This window comes from Octopus sinensis, linkage group LG22 (assembly GCF_006345805.1).
Source record: "Octopus sinensis linkage group LG22, ASM634580v1, whole genome shotgun sequence".
Classification (NCBI taxonomy): Eukaryota; Metazoa; Mollusca; class Cephalopoda; order Octopoda; family Octopodidae; genus Octopus; species Octopus sinensis.
The window spans coordinates 4,967,632-4,975,131 of NC_043018.1; the positions used below are offsets into that span (position 1 = coordinate 4,967,632).

Sequence of the window (7,500 nt, forward strand, 5' to 3'; positions counted from 1 at the left end):
ATTGCAGATTCCCTGGAAACTGTCTTCTGAATGTGTTCTCGGAAAAAGGAGGCCAATATCAGCGACTTCGATGGGAAAACAAAACCTTACATCACAATGACTGGAAATGTCTTCAAGGAAAGGTAGACGCAACATTTGATTTCGTTTAGAGATAAAAGACACACTACAACTTTGTCTAATATGGTATGGAACCTTAAAGGTGGGTTTGTGAACCTCCCCTCCTCTAAACATATAGGACGTGGCAACCTATGCACTTTCAGTACTATAGAGAAATTAAATATCATAACTTGAACAGCGAGCATTCTAAACAAACTTTGAAATGTCATGCATAACACTTTGTCAACCTCTCCAATCAATCCAGCCAGAATAGATGTAATCCCTCCCCCGCGCTCATACACACAATTTACACAATAAGAATAAATATAAACGATTTATTTGATCTTAGTAACTCACTCTTGAATTGAAAGCCGTGTACATGTACAACACATGTATAAGGCATCATACGATTTGTAATACATATTTTCACTTAAGGCGGTGAGCTGCCAGAATCGTTAGCACGCCGGACAAAATGCTTGGTGGCATTTCGTCCGTTTTTACGAACTGAGTTCAAATTCTATCGTGGGTGACCTAGCTTATCGTCATTCGGGAGCGATCAAATACGTACCAGTTGAGTTCTGGGGTCGCTTTAATCGTCTTACCCAACCCTCGAAATTGCTAGTCATACGGCAAAATTTGAAACCAATATTTTCGTTTAAAAACTTTGTAAATACCATAAAAATGATATTGCACATGCGCATACACCAACAAAAGTGTGTGATGCATGTTATATACGGTCACATAACAAAAGACAAATGCCAATGCAAAGGAAATAACAAGTAAAGAAGCTTCCATCTGAGTTACTTCCCCTTATCTGTGTTTCTTCTACTTCACCCTAATTCTCCAAATCCATCATAGAGACATATGACCAGTATTCTAACATAGAAACTTGAAAACTTCGAAATTTTGCTTGGAACCATTGGTAGCCTTGCTCATCCACAAATAAAGAAACATATTTATCCTCCACCAAATGCAGTGTTGAGCATTTATCCATAGTATTCACCATATTATACAAACACATACATACATACAAAGATGCGTGAAAAGTTCTTTGCTTTCGATAGAAGAATATACAGCAGGATCAGTTAATTGTGATTTTATTTCACATATTTTCCCCTCTCAGATTCACGCACTTATTGCAGTGGTCCTTCAGTTTTTCTAAGGCCTGTAAAAGAACTTGGGATGTTGGGCCTTACACGATACTCTTAAAACCAGGCACATTTCAGCACAAACCCGTACGTACATAATATCCGTATTTCGCCAGGATTTTTGAGTGATGTGACCCTTCAACGCCGATCCAGCATATTTATGATAGAACGTATTCCAAGTGAAAGAACCATTTTGTTCTTTTAGCAGTCCGTCATCCATCGCGACTTTCCGTTGCTTAAAAACCGTGACGGAAGAGACGGAATTCTATGATATTTCATAATCTCTGGGAACTTTGGTGGGATGTAGGTGTGAAACATCATCTATCTATCTATCTATCTATCTATCTATCTATCTATCTATCTATCTATCTATCTATCTATCTATCTATCTATCTATCTATCTGTCCTGTCTGTGTCTATATCTCTCTCCATCTATGTACGTGTGTGTGTGTCTGTATATATATATATATATATATATATATATATATATATATATATATATATATATATGTATGTATATATATATATATATATATATATACACACACATATATATGTATGTATATGTATGTATATATATATATATATACATACATATATATACACATATATATTTACACGTGTATATATGTGTATGTGTATAGTTATATGCGTATATGTATATATAAACATATTTATGCATATCTATGTATATGTATATGTATGTATGTATGCATGTATGCATGTATGTATGTATGTATGTATGTATGTATGTATGTATGTATGTATCTATCTATCTATCTATATATATATATATATGCACGCATGCATACACACAAACACGCACACACACATCGGTTGCAGCTTTTTGCTTTCGATGTGTTTTGCTAAGTACACTACTTGAAAGACAGTGAACCTCTTTGATGTCGAACCGTTCACAGTTTCCAACGGCTCATGCATCAATGGCGGACAGCGACAGCAGAGTTCTATTAATTCAGTTGTGACGAAGATTCCAACAGAACAGAACCTAACACAATAAACAGCTTCACTCTAATGACAACAAAACCGAACGATCAGCCTGTGACCGCCCCAGCATTTAGTTTTGGAGCACCCGCCTACACGCACTAACACCAGTGCATTGCATCCGTATCTGCCTCCCACTACAGACCCAATGATCCTTCGGAAAATATGGACGACTCAACATCAAAGTGGTTAAAAGCTTACCAAGTCGTCTATTTAACAAAATATTCATACATGCAAACACACACACATACACACGTGCGAACACGCACTCATACGCACACACATATATTCCCGTGTCTGTGTGTATGCTTGTATATACATTTATGCATATCTGCATATGTGTGTGTGTGTATGCGTGCTTGCGTGTGTGTGTGTGTAATTTACTTTTGGCCGCCCTGGTTAAAATTTCTAATAGTTTCAACGTGTTTATCATGTTTGTCATTGAACCTTTTTGTGACAATTGCGATTATGTGAGAAGCGATCCGCCGATTCGTACCGATCTCTTCACTCTCCCCACATTTAATACACGATAGGTGGAGCCACTGCTTTAGCATCACCACCAGACTTTTGGGTTTCTTTAACAGAGTCCAGTCTGTTGCAATGCATCTGGTCAGATTTCTGGTCGAAGATAGCATCTTCCCTCCCTCTTGTCAGTCTCAGATAAGATTCTGGGTATCATGGGACCTACGCTTTCCACTCCGAATAATTATTATAAAAAAAACGATAAGAATCTCTTCTCTTTGTCTATGTCTTTCGATTTTCTGTCCATTGATAATTTCTTCCCGTTTGCTTTCTTCGTAATTTCCTTACGAGTTTTATGTTCCTTAGACATTCCCAAGGAAAGAATATCAGAGCTCAATCACTTTTCTACGCTATTCAATCATTGCCACAAAACTCCATGAAACTACGTTTGGCAGCACGTTAGGAACCGCTCTTTACTCACAACAACATAGAGGTAAGAAATGGGTTAAATTCCTCCGATGCATATAGGTCAGGTGAACGCTTGTTTCGTTTCTTCTACACATCAGAACAAAACTCCCATTGACTTTACACTGCTTTCTTTATATGAGCTACTAAACCGCACTCGGCCCATTTCTTATATTTCAGTGTCTGTGGAGGAGAAAGCTTTTGTACACCACTCAACTTTCGTTTATGCGCCGGTAGATGACCAGTTAACAAGACCGTTTGCTTCCTGGAGGCTCTACCAACTGAAGACCAGAGCCGGTTTTAAGAGAGAGAGAGAGAGTGACCCGCGCATACGCACGAACAGAGAACGCTCTGATGAATTATTAGTATATCATTGTGGCTAATGGTGGAATTTCAAACTTTCAGCACTTTTTGGCTAGGACTGGCACACTACACAAAACATAAAGCATCAATTTTCAGCGTTTGTAGAGGGCTCCACTGACAATTCTCTAATTGAGCTCCGCACTTCCTAGCGCCAACCCTACCCAAAACTCCTTATATAAGGCTTCCCTCTCCTTTTGAATCGTGGTGTTCATTCCAGGTTTAGGTGACAGTAGCAGAATAGCTAAATTTATTGGTGGTTTTGTTGTTGTTGTTGTTGATAATTTCTTCTTTATTCTTGTTGTTGATGTTCCCGTTATTGTTTTTCTCCATATTGTTGTTGTTGAACAAGATGATTGTATTACAGTTTCCTCTGACTATACGCTTTTTTGTTGTTGGTCTTATCGGTGTTTACCGGTTTATATTGCATTATTTTTATTTTTATTTACCTGCTATTGTTTTCACTTTTATTACTATTGTTTGATGCACGCAGGAGGTCTTCACTATGTTTTAAAAACAGCGATTGTAGTAAACGTTACAGTGACGAGCTCTTTTGACCAAGCCACTGACTTGTATGATAGAGCTGATGTAGTTGATTAGTAGAATTATATTTGATTTTTGTCGAAAAAAATCCGATTTAAACCTTTATAGAGACGACTCGTTAACTTCTTGCCACATGAACGGCTATCAGCTTGACAGGATTAGGAATGATTGAAGGAGTTTAGCATAAGAATAACAATTATTTATAATATCAATGCAATTGTTTCATTTTTGTTAAAGATATTTCGTTAAACACAAATAAACATTATCATTTATAGCGAGTCAAACATAAAATCTGCTCTCCTTTTATACTTCCGTAACCCTGAAAAATTCAGTGAATTTTTAATATTAGCTCTCAAATTTCTAGCACGTCGTCACTTTATTGTAACAGTATTTTGCGAGACAGTTGTTCAACGAATATAATACATTCCACTTTGGAACACTTAAAAATTCCATAAAATCCACGGAAATGTAATATTATCTGGTTTAATCCTCCCTATATCCTAGGTGAGATGTTTCACTGTTTAATAGAGAATGGATAGATGTGATGTCGTCAAAACATTTTAATGTTTCATAGCAAAGTGAATTGTTAATTAGTTGCAGATATTTGATTTGATTTTGATTTTTCCAGTTTCAGCTCATGAGCTGTGGCCATGCTGGGGCACCGCCATTTGCTGGAGCACCGCCATTAAGTAATTGGAATGCTTACAGCACCTAGGTTTCCCAAGCGGTCACCCATCTAAGTGCTAACTAGGCTCGATGTTGCTTAACTTCGGTGAATCGGACGAGAACCGGTGCTTTCAACGTGATATGGCCGTAAGCTTATTTTGGCCGTAATATTACTCATATTTTCTTAAGAATTCCTTGAAAGTTGCCTAGAGCTGTTCTGGTAGCATCAAGAATTTGTCTTCTAGTACCAACAGCAAGAATTAAATGGCAACTTTCCGTCATTTAACCAATTCCAATGGAGTTAAATCAACATCAGCTCATGCCCACTTGATGCTTAGAATTGTTATCATCAGCGTTGGCGCAATGAAATTGGTTAACCAAAGTGAATTAATGAATATTGGTTAAAAGCAACGTATGAATGTTGAGAGCAGGTACAACACACATTCTTTTTGGCACCTCGAGAAAAGAAACGCCGTCTCTCGTTCACAACACATCTAGAGGTTGAAAAGAAAAATGAAGATGTCACAATCTTTAAGGTTCGGAAGTCAGTGGTAGAATTTTCCAAAATATATTCTGAAGGATATATTTCTGCTTGCGTATTTGTAAAAATTTTTCATATTCATGATTACTTTCATTTGTTGGATTTTAGAAATAAGCTAATTTCAAATTGTGTCACTAAAACGAATTTATTTTACGAAATTCCATTCTGTTTATGGTTGGATGGGAATTTGGCCGCTACTTCTAACTGCTTGAATAACCTGTCAGACGCTCCCTCGTTTGCTCGATGTTGATGCTGCTGCTAACAATTGTGAGGCGGAAGTGACATGAGACACAAGGCTGTATATATTTTTCATGGAAAAGGTAGATAGGGTTTACCTTTTGAAGGCGAACACTTAATCACTGACTGGTATAGAATCCATTTACCATTCCCATGACTGAGAGTCAATTACATCACGTGACCAATTGCTGCTATTTGTATTAAATCATAGATGAAAGTCAACTCTAAATAAAATTCGTAGAAAAAATGTAAGATCTGTTAATGCTTTGTCGAAATTGTCTCCTTTTACCAGCTTAATAAGCTCTCTCATAACTAAGAATAAAAAGCATAAGAATTTCCGAGATTTGATTTGAAGAGTGGTCGAGCAAGAGTCTTGTAGATCTGATTCGACCCAGTACTTTACTGGTACTTGTTTAATTAACACCCCACTTGATGGGGGTCAATGGAAATGGAAGTAACAAGAAAATTTATTTTTTGTGCAGGATTCGATCATTTTGGGGTATTTTCCTATCCCCGCTGATATCGGCTTTTATTTCATCGGAGGGATCGATAAAATAATATATCATTCAAATAGAATAATGGAAAATGATCAACTGCTTATTCTCCCTGCTGGCCGCGCGACCATCGTGAGTTCAAATTCCATCATGATTTATTTTTCCCCCACCATGCAACCTAGACCGATGCAATAAGCATCAATAAAATATCAGTTATGTGGGACCTAACAAATATCCTGTAGAGACAAAAACTCTTCTACAAAACCCTTAATAAACGTCAATAAAACAAACAATCCTAGTATTCAGAATTTCATTGACAATTTTCGTTTCTTGGTTCAATTTCCATCGATCAACCTGTGTAAGGTTGCAAATAATGTCGCTACCGTTCTCCTGTAGTCTTACCTTTATTCTGTTGTGGATTGCCTTTTGTCCATCTGTCATGTCGCTATTCGTTTTATCGTCTTCTTTTAGATCATCTATATGTCTCTCATCAAGTAAGCTCCCACTGCTCCTTTCCTGTGCTATGAGATTACTCTTATTAGTAAGAACTGTATTTTCATTCTTATCTATGCTGCTATTGTCCATGACCTGTCTTTTGATAGCTTCGAGCTCTCCTTCTGTGAACCAACAATTTTTTCTTATTGCTCTAGCTTGATCACATAGTCACTGTTCCGTGAGTTGAAACAATCACTTTTCTCTCCAATGTTCATACATACGTTGTCGATAACCCCTAATTTGAGCACCAGTTTCATCTACCAAGTTGCTCAGGTAGTAACACTCCATGATCACAGCATTAATTTGCTAGCTCCATCTACGCCGTGTGTGGTGGTCCCTTTCTAGGTATCGACAGGCTGGAGCCGGACCAGAATCTCTGAGCCTACCGGGTGTAACACTGTCACCATCATTGACTTCAGTTTTATTACCACCGTTATTCACAATATTTTGTTTTTTCATTGTCACTCATATGAGGTAGCGATTATTAGGTTACGCGATTATCAGTGTTTTTATTGTGACACCATCACTAGATGTATCATCATCATCATTGGTATAATAATAATAATAATAATAATGATAATAATAATAATAATAATAATAATAATAATTATTATTATTACTGATTGAGACAGCAGCGCGTGATAGCCATCAAAGTAACATTGAGGTACAAATATACAAGGGGCCCATATATCCATGATGACTACCCGTCCGATAAGCGGACCCCTGGCACATGCATCGCAACCATATGTGCGCGACGACATAGTGATCCTCATATCAAGATAAACAGCACAATGACCTTGCGCCGTTCCGAGCATTGCTGCAAACTGTGTTCATTCGATCCTGCCTACTACTACTACTACTACTACTACTACTACTACTACTACTACTACTACCACCACCACTACCACTACTACTACTACTACCACTACTACCACTACCACCACCACCACCACCACCACCACCACCACCACCAATACTACTACTACTACTA

General features: G+C 37.5%; 1 protein-coding gene and 1 non-coding gene across 2 annotated transcripts in view; both read right to left on the reverse strand.

Annotated features, from left to right (window-relative positions):
• LOC115223202 (transcription factor COE1) overlaps positions 1–7,500 on the reverse strand; it is a 93,779-nt gene that overhangs the window by 25,371 nt on the left and 60,908 nt on the right. The window lies entirely within an intron of this gene.
• LOC115223355 lies at positions 4,776–4,895 on the reverse strand. Its single transcript, XR_003882801.1, has one exon. It is a non-coding gene; the product is annotated as a 5S ribosomal RNA (ribosomal RNA).